At 43.2% G+C, this 13,453-nt stretch overlaps 1 protein-coding gene and 1 non-coding gene across 11 annotated transcripts in view; one reads left to right on the forward strand and one right to left on the reverse strand.

The window, feature by feature from the left end:
- Positions 1-13,453, reverse strand: part of CSGALNACT1 (chondroitin sulfate N-acetylgalactosaminyltransferase 1) — a 347,129-nt gene that overhangs the window by 279,242 nt on the left and 54,434 nt on the right. For 6 of the 10 annotated variants that reach the window (XM_053900993.1, XM_053901003.1, XM_019440614.2 and 3 more), the window contains exon 2: positions 12,157-12,223. The exons of the other annotated variants lie outside the window; for them this stretch is intronic. The gene's annotated coding sequence lies outside the window, so the exon portion shown is untranslated. The remainder of the gene's footprint in view (positions 1-12,156; positions 12,224-13,453) is intronic. 10 annotated transcript variants of the gene reach the window in all.
- TRNAE-CUC (transfer RNA glutamic acid (anticodon CUC)) lies at positions 11,161-11,233 on the forward strand. The gene has a single exon. It is a non-coding gene; the product is annotated as a tRNA-Glu (tRNA).

Here is a 13,453-nt window from a genome sequence, read left to right on the forward strand (position 1 = left end):
ATTAAGTCACATAGGTACATGGGAACAATACCACCTATACTCTGTATTGGCTCCTTCCCTTCCCTTCACCCTACAAATTTTTCCATCCTTGATAAAAGAAAAAATAGAAAAGAAGAAAAGTTCTGTTGCCCCCTATCACCCTCACGTTATTGCTCATCCCCAATTGTTCCAGTGGTACTGCATTCCGACTTGCATCCCCGCTACTCCAACAAAACTTGGGTCCACCACAGTGCAGACCTGATGAGCACTGTTGAGTGCATACGTGATGGGCCAAGATGGATTCCAATCAGGCCACGTAATTATGAGAACAGTGCATCCTCACCCTAGCAACAAGTGATCAAGATGTTTCATTGAGAAGTCACAGTTAAATGTCTATCAGGGTGTGACAGCTTTAATATATGTTGTCAAACTCTTTGGCACTCCACCCATCCAACAGGCAGTGCCTAGGATCCCCTCCCCTTCAACCTGGACTGACCAGTAGAACAGAGCAGAATACCATGAAACTCCCAAAGCTGTCAGAAGACTACACCACTTTCTACCTGGCTCTCTCAGGATGATCATTTTTAGAACCCAGCCTGGGTGTTTCTACCGTGGTTACAGGAAGAGGAACCAAGGCCCCAGGCCCTCTGCCCCAGCTAAGCAGGATCCCAGTCTACAGCTAGCACCAACTCGCCAGCCAGGTTAATGGCTGTCTTGGAAGAGGATTCTGTAGCCCCTCCCCACCTCACCCCCACATTCCCCAACTGCCCGCTGCCTTTGGACTGCCCCAGCTGATGTGCACGATGTGCAAGCTTTCCACGCCAAGCTCTGCCCAAAGTGCCTATTTGTGGACTCAATAAATGACTGTGTTTGTTTTCAGCCACTATGTTTTGTGGAAGGGTTTGCTATGCAGCAATAAATAACTGATATGCAGGATTACAGAAGACTCTGGCTTCGCCTTAAAAATTCTACAAGAAAGATTAATACATAATTCTATGTATTAAACCCATTATACAAAACACAATACTATATTTTAGAGATAACTAGAAAACTGCAGGTGCAAATTTACCAGAATCTGAATAAAACTGTGTTTCAAAATAAAGGTGGCAAGTAGTTATTGTCTAATAGATTGTTTAATATTGATTGGGCAATTAATACATGAATACTTTTGGAATCGATTTCTAAAGAAATCTACATCTCTTACAGAAAATGTAATTTTACATCCTTTCTTTCCAGAAGACAGCATTAACTGCATTTAGAGCTAAGTAAAGCTGTTTTTAAGTCTTTATTATCCATATTAGTTATCCACATTCCTATAAATTCATCAATTCTTCCAATCTAGTCCAGGTCCCAGGACATAGATTTCCCTACTGTGGGTCTTAACTCACTATTTCTGCAAAGGAAACATGACAGAAGCTACTGCAAGTATGATATATGAAACTATTAAATAGTAAACAGCTCACATTTCTCCTAACTTGGAATTTGGCTACAGTTTGCCAAAATGAAAAAACAGAAACCATACATAAAACAGCTTTTTCCTTCTAAGCAAAGCCCACTTGTAATAAACTGCATGAGATATTCAAATTTGTTTGATCATAATAGAGCTGTTTAAAAATACATGGCTGGAATTCACATTTGCAGTTTGCAGATGGAACAATAAAGATACTCTGAATTAATAATTAATATGTTATTCAAATCCAGTAGGAAAGGAAGTGGTGTGTTATGCTCACTATCTCACCCTTTTTATCCTTCAAGCCTTAGGCCTTCCCATGGCCTGCTTTGTTCAGTGGTGACTTGAGAAGTTAGGTAGAGTTTGCTGGTGAAATGTATGAGCTAACCACTCTGTGAAAGTCATGGGATGACCGCCATATTCATCAATGCAGGAGACTGGGTTTATTAAAAAGATCCTTGGTTTACTGTGAAACAAAATGGTGGACAACAGGCCACACACATCGTTGAGGTGAGGGAAAGACATTTGAGCATGGTGGCAAATGCCCCACACTGCAGGCGGTGAGTCCAGGTGTCCCCCCAGGCACCTGGGAAGTCCCAGACAGAGGACAGCTGAGCGTGCACAGGATCCCACCTGAATGGCACAGCATGGGGCCTCTAGGTCTCACTGCCTCGGACAAGCCACCAGCCTCAGGTAGCAGGGGCATTTTGTACCAAAAGGTAAAAGTCCACTAACCAACCCAAATCAGGTCACTTTTTTTTTTTTAATGTAACCTGCTAATTCACTTTCACCACAGAATAAAATTTAAGAAAGAAATCCATAAGGGTTATAAGACCAAATTACAAATTTCACTGAGGGTGGCAGCCATCCAGGCTTGCTGCATCAAAGCCCTAATGATGGGCCAGGCCTGCGTCATTAGGCTTAGTGGAGACACCAACAGCTGACCCAAACAATGACCTCCCTAAACTGCTTCCCAGCCATGTAGCCTTGAACTCGGCTGCAGGACAGAGAGTACAAGACCTGCCCATATCTTTGTGAAGAGGCACGGCACTGATGCAGTGGTTCTCTAAGTGTGTCCTGGGGTGAACAGCATCAGCACCGTCTGGAAACTAGTGAGAAATGCACATCCTCAGGGACCACACTAGACCTGCTGTACCAGAAGCAGATGGAAAGTCGTCAAGAGGGGAAGCTACCTGTATTTTAACAAGTCCTGTTGGTGATTCTGAGTCACACTGAAGTCTGAGCACCACCAACCAACTGTTCGTAAAGCACTTTGCATGGCACCTGGTGTATATTCTTAGTTCAATAAGTGATAATGAACCATTGCTACAAATAGCTGAACCCATCCCTTCTCTGCGATGCAGATAACACTGTCCTACCTCCAGCAAGTTTGATGTCTGTGATGGAGACACTGGAGATGCTGATAATGATGAAGAGAATGATTAAATGGCAATTGTCTACACAGAGTGACTGGAAGGGGGACAGAGACCAGAAGATGCCCAAATTCATGGCTGAGAATTTATATGGCTATCTCAGAAAAGTGTTGCCTCTGAGGCCATCCGGGACACAAAGGCCTGAGAGGACCTTTTTACACAGAACTTTTCCTTCTTTTAGTACTCATGGACATGATTCTTCATCACTCATCCAGACACCTTCAGCCACTTAAAAAAGATAGGTTTTAGGGATCCCTGGTCAAAGTCCAGCTGCTGAGCCCCCACGTGGCCCTAGGAATCCAACAAAGAGAAAGCCTGCTTCCTGAAAAGGCCCCACCTCTCCCAAATCTGGCTGAGCTTGCATTGGGTCAGAGAGGACAGATACACGCTTGCCTCACACAAGACTCTCAGGCACAAGCCTGGGAAGATCAGATGGGTCTGACACACTGGGCTCTCTGACTCTTTGTGGAAGGCTTGTTCTGCTGCTCCAATGGAAGCTTTCAGGCTCTGGTCTCCTGTCAGCTCAAAACTTGCCAATAGTGACTCTCCCTCCAATGCTGCCCTAGGCTCTCATCCACACAAGGTCATTTGTCTATTTGTAATTTGATCCACTCCCCGCCCTTCCCCTGCAAACTATCTTTCCCATGTTCACTTGCCGACTGGCTCCAGAGAAGACTGGAGGATGGGAGAGAGGAAGAAGCCAGAGTGCTTCTTCCCTTTCCTCTCTCTGCTCTGGATGGTATCTCCAACAGCAGCTTTGTCTTCTCCATGGTTCTAGCTCCCACCAGACAGGCCTTCCCTCTATGGTCGCTGCTTCTGGGAGCCTCCATATAGATTTGGCTCTTGGCCTCTGATAACAATAACTCCCCTCTCTTTGTTCTACCAGCCTCAGGGGTGGTAGTGATTTCCTGCTACTGCTAATCTCTGTGTGACCTCATCATCCCCTACTTGGCTTTCCGGTCTTCCAAAGACTTTTATAACTAAGTCCTGGCATTAAAAGGCTTCTGTTTGACTGAGTGGGTCATGACTAATGCAGCCTCCTGTCACAGCTTCAGGCTTGATCACACCTTACCTGATTTCTGCCCAACTGACTCCACTCCCTACCCAAGACTTTCTTTGGGACCACCTTTTTCCATGGGAAGTCCCCATTCATTCGCATATAGGTCTTTAGTTCTTACCTGTGTGTAATCAACCAGTTTTGATACCAGTCCACCCAACTGCCTGGGCACTAGCCCCAGTCCCAATCACCCAGACTTTACACCCATCTAACCCCAGCTCTCGCAGGGGCAACCAGTCTGTACTGACATTTGCCACCTGTTCTTCCTTACACTCAGTAACAAAGTTAACACACACACTGAGGTTCTCAATAAATATACATTTTAATTTTTTTCCAGGAGCAATTGTATACCATTAAGGGAGTAGGTTAATCAGGTGAAAGGAAACTTGTGACTTGAAATAACTAAGTGGCCCCAAACTCGCCTGATATTTTCACAACTTTCCACTTCCTTTTGGCTGGAAAGATACAACAGATGTACAAACTAGAGTCAGAACACAGTGTTCCAGAAAATGAGTATGCTTTTGGCAACTACCCATAAACATGCAGTAAGTACAGTATTAACACCTATCTTGATGCTTCCCATTTTGTAGAGAGACCTGCCCCCATTTCGGGTCTTGTGTTCCAAATGGAATCACTGAATTATCCTTAATGGCAAACCTTAGAAAGCACAACTCTCATAATTAATTTTTCAGAAAGATAAAAAGTTAAAAAAACAAAACAGAGACCACTGTACACAATGAAGATCACAGTGGCGTTGACCTGGGACTGCAGCCAGGACTGGTGAACATGACAGCTTTCTCAGGCGGACAGGCACGTACGTATACGTGTTGCATACTGCACTCCAGCCTTTGAGAATATTCAGTTAGTGTCCATGAGACCTTCTGGAAAGGGAAAGAGCATGGGTTTCCTTAAATGTTAAGGAAAACACTTGAAGTGATGACCATGTGTGCTTCTGAGCCCTTCTACAGTTACTCAGCTCTTCCCACTTGGCCCTTAGGCCAATGCAGGCAGCTGTCTGAAGGAAAAAAAAACCCATTAATAAAACAGAAGACACAGGCACAGAATTACAGGTTATTTTCTAAAACGAGCCACTGCACAAATGTACAAGGTCTCCAAGAGTCTGTGCAGCAAAGATGACACACAGAAGAGCCACGTCTGCAAAACAGCCCCAGCGCCTCCCACCTGGTGAGTCTGGGAGACCAAGGCTGAGACCCCACCAGCTCACACACATCTCTCATCTTGCTTTGAATTTAGATGCCAAGGGCTTAGTACTTCAGCATCACTTAACACTATGAACAATGATGTCAAGTCCCGAGAAAATCTATCTATAGTTACATTGACATGAAATCCATTACATTGTTATTATTTTTCTAAAACCACTGACTCAATTTTAAATGTCTACAGAATTGGAAATAATTTAAATCATCATAACTTAATCTTAAAAATAAGAACTTGGACTTTGGTTATTTCTTCCCACTCAAGTTTCTGGATGATTTCATCCCTGAAAACTTACAAAAGGGGAAAAAAATTCAGCTAGACAATTGTAGCACATGGGTCTCATCTGGGCTGTCTTTGCTCTGCCACTACCTAGTCATATGACCATGAATGTCTGTCATAATCTCTCTCCTCACTCTCTTCCTTGTAAACAATGTGGTTGGATCCATACAGGCCTAAAATCCTCCTGTTAAAATAACTGTACAATTGGCTCCAGAATAAGAACCTAAGAAATCAGATTTTAATTCAAGGTAAATTTGAAGCATGATGAAATAAAAACACTGGCATTTCAGGTTGGGGCAGAGATTGTGAAAATAAAGGAAACAACAATGTGAAGACAAAGGAATACGTGTGATTTAGAAGAGCTTCCAAAAGTTAGGAAGGTTTCCTATAATGTAATGCATATGTCTTGTTTTGTTGTTGTTGTTGTTTTAATTTGGAGTCAAAAGCTTTCTCCTTCAATACCGAATATTTTGCAACATTTCTAAATGATCTAGCCTGACAGCATTTGAGGAAGAAAAAAAATCAAACATTACTGTACGTCAGCTTTCATCCTGTCACAAAGCCATTAGGACTAATGAAAAACGATGGCATTGTTAAGTTTTATTTATAGTTTCTTCTTAATAAAATGAAAAATGAACAGAGAAACACTCTGAATATAAATTTTTAAAGACTTTAAAGATCTAAGACCAGTAGCAAAAAAATATATATGTAGACATAAGCCTATAAGTAGTCTTTTAAAAAAATGTGTAGAAAGATTGTTTACGGCTCCTGCTGAGTTTTGCCTTTCTCCAAGGCATCATAAATAATTAGATGTCCTACAGTCCAGGTCACTGTCATCAGGAATTTCGGGCCCTAACTGTGTCAAAAAGATTGTCTCTAACTTAACTTTTACACATTCTGCCCTAGACACCACTGAGTAGGATAACCCAGTGAAGCAAGATACTGTGCATCATATTTTTTAAGTCACCTCCCCTCATACCAACTAACTACATATTACCCTAAATTAGGTCTAGGAATGGAAAAGAGAAAAATAACATTTGTTTAGCCCTTACTGCCCAAGGCTTCACAAGCTTTATCCCATATAATCAGACAAGTTCACCCAGAACATTTTACTTTTTTCTTCAAAAATTTTTTAAAGTTTATTTATTTAATTTTGAGAGACAGCATGAGCAGGGGAGGGGGGGGGGGAGGGGACAGAGGATCCAAAGCAGACTCTGCTCTGACAGCAGTGAGTCAGATGCAGAGCTCAAACCCACTAACCATGAGATCATGGTCTGAACTGAAGTCAGACGTTTAACCCACTAAGCCACTCAGGTGCCCCAAACATTTTACATTTTTTAATCCCCCTGTCATAATATAACGATAACAGTGTTACTGTTATTTAAATAGCACTTTGAGCAGGGGTTAAACTCTTCTAGAAAAAGGCCGAAGAGTAAATATTTTAGGGTTTGTGAACCGAGGGGCACAACTGAGGATACTCTGCAGGTACTTACTTACATAATAAGAGAACACACACATTTCCTCAAATTTGTTATTGACAAAATTCAAAAGATAGTAACAGCAATTGAAAATAACATAGATCAAACGAAGAAAAACAGGATTCTTTTGAGAAGGATAACATTTCACTTAATTGAGGTTTAGAATTAGTGTTCCCTCTCATCAGATCTATCGCAAATATGTATCTATTAAAACCACTCTTAGCTTGTGGGCAGTGCAAAATCAGGCAAGAAGCCAGATTTGCCCCAAACTGGCCAATCCTTGTTTTCCACCTTACAAAGGTTTTCACTGATCATGCATTCAACTAATATTCAGTATATTCCTTCAGTTATTCTTCAAAAGAATTCTGATGAGTATGTACCACTAGGCAATGAGGGTATCTAAATGGGCAAGTCAGGGTCCCCACACCAGGATCTAAGCATGCTACCCTACCCCCAAGGGGCTCATTGTGTACTGGAAGAGAGTATACTAAATGCCACAACAGGGATGTATTTGGGTCAGGCGAGGGCCGGCTAGCACAAGGAGGGAGTGGCCGCCTCTGCCTAACATAGCCAGGGCTGCTCCAGGGTTAAGAGCCCAAAGTCTTCAGGTCCCAGCCTCCCATTTGCTAGCTGTGTGACTTGCACAGGACATTTAACCTCTCTCTGCCTCTGTTTCCCAACTGTAAAATGAAGATGATCATAATGGTGCCTACCCTACAGGTACCACAAGAGGGTTGTTGTGAGGACCCCACAAGTGCATGTAGACCATTTAGAGCAGTGACTGGCACACAGGAAGCACATGCAAATGTTAGCTGCTCTCGTTATGACAGAGAGGACTATAATGAAGCTGAATCTTAAATGATGAGTAGGAATTTCCCAGGAAGACAAGGTAGAGAGAGCCTTCCAAGCAGAAGGCAGTGTGTGCAAATGAATACAAATATGAGAAGCAATCCCGAGTGGTTTGCTGTAGCTCAGAAGTGCAGGGGGTTGAGGCAGGAGATGAATATGGCGAGAACAGATCACAGAGGGCTCATGTGTGCCATTCATAGGAATTGGTCCTTGATCCCACACCAAGGGGATGTGCAAGTTTTAAGCAGCTCAGAGCATCAGCATTGTAGGATCTAACAGCAGGGTGGAGGATGGCCAGGAAGAGGCAAGGATGGGGACAGAGAGGGGCGCCTGGGTGGCTCAGTCGGTTGAGCACCCGACTTCGGCTCAGGTCATGATCTCAAGGTCCGTGGGTTCAAGCCCCACTTCGAGCTCTGTGCTGACAGCTCCAAGCCTGGCCCTGCTTGAGATTCTGTATCTCCCTCTCTCTCTGCACTCCTCCCCCGAACTTGCACGCTCGCTCTCTCTCTCAAAAATAAATGAACATTTAAAAAATTTTTTTAATTTAAAAAAAAGGAGGGGGGGCAGAATGGGACAAAGCAAGTAAACATGAGGCTGAAGCAACAGCAACAAGGAGAGATGATCATGGCCCCAAAAAGAAAACTGGTGGTGAAGGCATGGAGGGAACACTTGGGAGCCAAGCAGTAATTTCAGTCTTAGTGACACTCAGCTGTGGGTCCCAAGGGAGAGGAATGAGGAGGAGTCCAGAATGACACCCAGATCTCTGGTCTTGGTATAAGGTGAACGGGTGGGAGTTCAGGCAGAGGAATAGTAATGGCAGGGAGGGTGTCCAGACAGAATGGTGAACCAGATCAGCCCTGGGGGAGGTCGGGCCATCTCCCTGCAAGACAGCTAGGCATCAAGTACCAGGGCAGGGCAGAAGTGGAACGGAAGGAAGAGCAAGAGTGATGGTCAGGAAAATGTGGAGACTGAGCCAAGGGCAGCGGGGGGTGAGGGGTGTGGCATCAGAGAGGGAGGGGCACCGGAGCTCCTGGGAACCCAGCACCAGCCAGCACCACAGGGTGGGCCCAGCTGTTTGGGGGACCTTGCTGGGGCTGAGTAGCGCAATGGGGAATGAGCTCACTTTGGGATGTGCTGACTTTAAGGAGCTCAGGAGGGAGTTGTAACCTGGAGTCTGGAGTTCAGAAAAGTAGGTCTGGAAATACAGATTCAAGGGTCATCAGAATATATGTGAAGGGTGACACCCCACCTGGAGAGACTAAAGAGAACTCAAAAGAGAGAAATAGGATATTGAGAGAGAACTATCTAAATTTTTTTAAGTTTATTTATATATTTTGACAGAAAGAAGGTATAAGCAGGGGAGAGGCAGGGAGAGAGAGGAGAGAGAGAGAATCCCAAGCAGGCTCTGCACTGACAGCACAGAGCCCAATGCAGGGCTCAGACTCACAAGATCTCACAAGATCATGACCTGAACCGAGACCAAGAGTCAGACGCATAACAGACTGAGCCACCCAGGTGCCCTGAGAAAGAACTATCTAAAGGGAAAGGAAAATCAAAGGTAAGTGGTGTCCCAGGAACCAAAAAGGAAGGTCAAGAATAAAGTAGTCAAGTATGGATGTCAGATCTGGCAAAAAAAAAAAAAAAAAATTCGAGGAAGATGGAGGCCAGCACATCTCTGACCTGACAATCAGATTCACAGCGAGAAGGGTCAGAGCAGCTTGCAGGAAAGCTTGAACTTCAACAGGTGAATAGTGACTGGGAAGTTATAAGGTGGTAGCAAAATTTAGGCTCTTAGAATCCCACTTGTGACTAACTATATCCCAAGGAAATGAGAACACTATCTCAAAGAGATACCTGCCCCTCCAGGTTCACTGAAGCATTACTTACAGTAGCCAAGACACAGAAAGTGACCATTGACAGATGAACGATAGTGAAGGCATGGTACATAAATACAATGGAATATATCATTCAGCCATTAAAAAAGAAGGAAATCCTGCCATTTGTGACAACACGGATAGACCTTGAGGGCCCTCTGCTAAAATGAGATAAGCCAGACAGAGAAAGACAAATACCTGACATTCTCACATGTGGAATCTAAAAGAGATGAACTCACAGGGACAGAGAGTAGAATGGTGTTTCCTAGGCTAGAGGGTACGTGCAACAGGGAGACATTGCTCAAAGAGGACAAATTCCCAGCCACACAGTGAATAAATTCCGGGGATCTAATGTGCAGCATACTGTATTATGGGGGCACCTGGGTGGCTCAGTTGGTTAAGCATCCACCTTTGGCTCAGGTCATGATCTCACAGTTCGTGAGTTCAAGCCCCATTGGGCTGGCTCTCTGTTGTCAGCGCAGCGCCCGCCTCAGATCCTCTGTCTCCCTCACTCTCAGCCCCTCTACCATGCACATTCTCTCTCTCTCTCTCCTCTCTCTCTCTTTCTCTCTCTCTCTCCCTCAAAACTAAATAAACATTAAAAACAATGCTGTATTATATACTTGAAAGTTGTTATGAAAGTAGATCTTAAATGTTATGACCACACATGTAAAAAGTATCTCAGGGGATGGAGGTGTTAGCCAACCTTATCGTGGTAATCATTTTGCAGTAGATATGTGTGTCAAATTACCACATTGTACACCTTAAACTCACACGTGTTACATGTTGATAAAATTCAATAAAGTTGGGGGGAAAAACCTGTAAGCTGTTGAGGGGAGGTAGGAAGAGGTAGTTGTAAAAGAGCAGTCCCATGAGGTGCCCACTGTCGTGCCATTTCTCACAAATAAAGAAAATAAGACCCGGATATTTGTCCTAGTTCCCTCAACTAAAAAGTAGGAAAGCTGGAATTCAATTCCACGCCTCCTGGTTCGAAGACCAATACTCTCTCTACTTTGGAAACATTGCGTTTTTGGTTAGGATGTAGGAAAAAAAACTACAGCTAGGTACAATGGGAATATTAATAAACATGTACTTTTGTTAATGCTTTTAGCTTTTCCAGGGCAATAAAAATACTGGAATGGGCACACAGCATAGGGCATAATCTCAACAACATCCATACAACCCTTCCATAGAGACATTTACATTGTACAGAAAATGAAACAGGTTCACAGGCTAAGTAACTTGCCCAAAGAGGAACAAGGATGGGCAAAAGAGCAGTGATTCCGGAAGAGGTCAGTCTGGAGGCACTCTTGGTACTGATTTAAAACTTAAGTACCTCACACCTATTAGGATGGCTACTATCCAAAAAAAACAGAAAACAAACAAAAACAAACAAAAACCAAGAAACAATACATGTTGGCGAGGATATGGAGAAACTGGAATTTTTGTGCATTGCTTCTGGGAATGTAAAATGATGCAGCTGCTGTGGAAAATGGCATGGCTGTTCCTCAAACAACTGTTTAAAAATTATCATATGCAGAGTGCCTGGCTGGCTCAATCAGTAGAGCATGTGACTCTCAATCTCAGGGTTGTGGGTTCAAGCCCCACGTTGGGTGTGGAGTCTATTTAAAAATAATAATAATAATAATAATAATAATAATAATAGTTTTAAAATGACCAGTAATTCCACTTTTAGATATATACCCAAAAGAATTGAAAGCACAGTCTCAAAGAAATATTTGTATGCTCACATTCACAGTAGCATTATTTGGGGTTTTTTTAAGTTTACTTTTATTTATTTTGAGAGAGAGATAGAGCAAGCGGGGGAGGGGCAGAGAGAGAGGAGACAGAATCCCAAGCAGGCTTGGCACTGTCAGTGCAGAGCCCAATGCAGGGCTCGAACCCACGTGGGAACCGTGAGATCATGACCTGAGCCCAAGTCAAGAGTCAGACGCTTAACCAACTGAGCCACCCAGCCACCCCATAGTAGCATTATTTGTAATAGCCAAAAGTTGGAAGCAACCCAACTGTCTATCAACAATGAGTAGATAAACAAAATGTGGTATATACATTGGAATGAAGTATTAATCTTTAAAAAAAGGAAATTCTTGGGCACCTCACCACCTCACCTCAGGGAGTATCTATTATGTGATACACAGAATGTATCTTTAGGTATAAACTAAGACCCCCCCCAACCCCAACACCTATACTGACAATTGAGTTTAAAACATTTTATGTTCCCTTATCTTTCTGTAATCGTCTTTTCTTTCTTGAACAAATTTGCTAATGGCAAAAGCTGAATACACGCTAAAAATGTCAATGATTATACTACCAGGAGCTGTCAATCTGGGAGAAGGCAATCCAATTGCTAATTTAGAAATAGGCAAAATTCATTGAAGGCCTTGAGGTAGCTTTCCTGCAGTGGCTCCCACTGTGGCAAAGACTGCTAGTGCCCATACAGTACCCATCCTTCTCTTTTTTTCCTTTGAAACAGAACACCTGTATTCTTGAGGGGGGCAAAATGCCCAGAGAAAATTACTTTTTCCACATCCCTGGAAGACAGAGATGGCCAGTAAGGTATCAATGGAAGTCCTTAGGCTGGGTTTCTAGAAAAGAATTGTAAAGAGAGCTTATTCAACTGGCAGTTACCCTTTTGGTCTTCTACCCTTCATTCTTTTTCCTTTAGTCTGACAGACTTCATGGCTGGAGCTGCAGCAGCCTTCTTGAGCCAATGAAGAAATGAGACCAAGAGAATCTCAGTTACCCTGACATCTTTAAGTCACCAAGGCAGTGAGAGCAACTCTACCTCCAGTCTTCTTATTAAGAAAATAAGCCCTTTAGAGTTTAAAATCATGCAGTGGTGGCAGAGGGGTCTGTACTCTCAGCCAAATGCTATTCTTAAACAGGTAAACTTAGGACACTGAAAAGATCCTATCTCTGTGAAGTAATGAAATGTTAGAAATGAATCTCTGTGTTAGAAATGAATGGTGCTATTGGGCTCTCTGCTGTCAGCACCGCTGAGCGGGCTTCGGATCCTCTGTCTCCCTCTCTCTCTGCCCCTCCCCAGTGCACGTGTGTTCTTGCTCTCTCAAAAATGAATGATTCTAATGATAAGGATGATGATGATGACAATGACATTAACCCTCATGAAGTGCATCCTAGGTGGCAAGTACTGAGGCACAGAAAGGTTAGGTAATTTACCTAAGGTTTCACGGCTATAAATGCTGAGGCTGGGCTTTAAATCCAGGGAGTCTGGAGGCACCTGGGTGGCTCAGTCAGTGAAGCATCTGACTTCAGCTCAAGTCATGATCTCATGGTTCGTGAGCTTGAGCCCCACATCTGGTTCTATGCTGACAGCTCAGAGCCTAGAGCCTGGAGCCTGCTTCGGATTCTGTGTCTCCCTCTCTCGGTCCCTGCCCCACTCACGCCCTGTCTCTCTTTGTCTCTAAAAAATAAATTTAAAAAAGAACATTTAAAAAAATCATTGTTAAATCCAGGCAGTCTGGCTCCAGAGTACATGTGTTTAACTTCAAGACAATATCAAACATAACAAACTAATATACACACACAAACCAATCTCCACAGACACACTAATCTTAAAGAAGCTTTGTCAATTCATTAATGAAAATTCTTATCATATGTCATCCCTAAATCGCTCTTCTATTTGAGAAATTATTTTCTGTAGGACCTGAGATTCTTATAGCTCTGGCAAAACATCTGACTGGCTTCACAGCTGTTTTACACGTTACCATAAATACTGTTTAGACCATTACCATAGTCTCTGATAGAAAGCCTTCCTGTCCACCATCCACTATTACAAGATGAATCTCCCAAAA

The sequence above is a fragment of the Panthera pardus genome, unplaced genomic scaffold, assembly GCF_024362965.1.
Source record: "Panthera pardus isolate Hobbes unplaced genomic scaffold, ASM2436296v1 HiC_scaffold_13, whole genome shotgun sequence".
Lineage (NCBI taxonomy): Eukaryota > Metazoa > Chordata > Mammalia > Carnivora > Felidae > Panthera > Panthera pardus.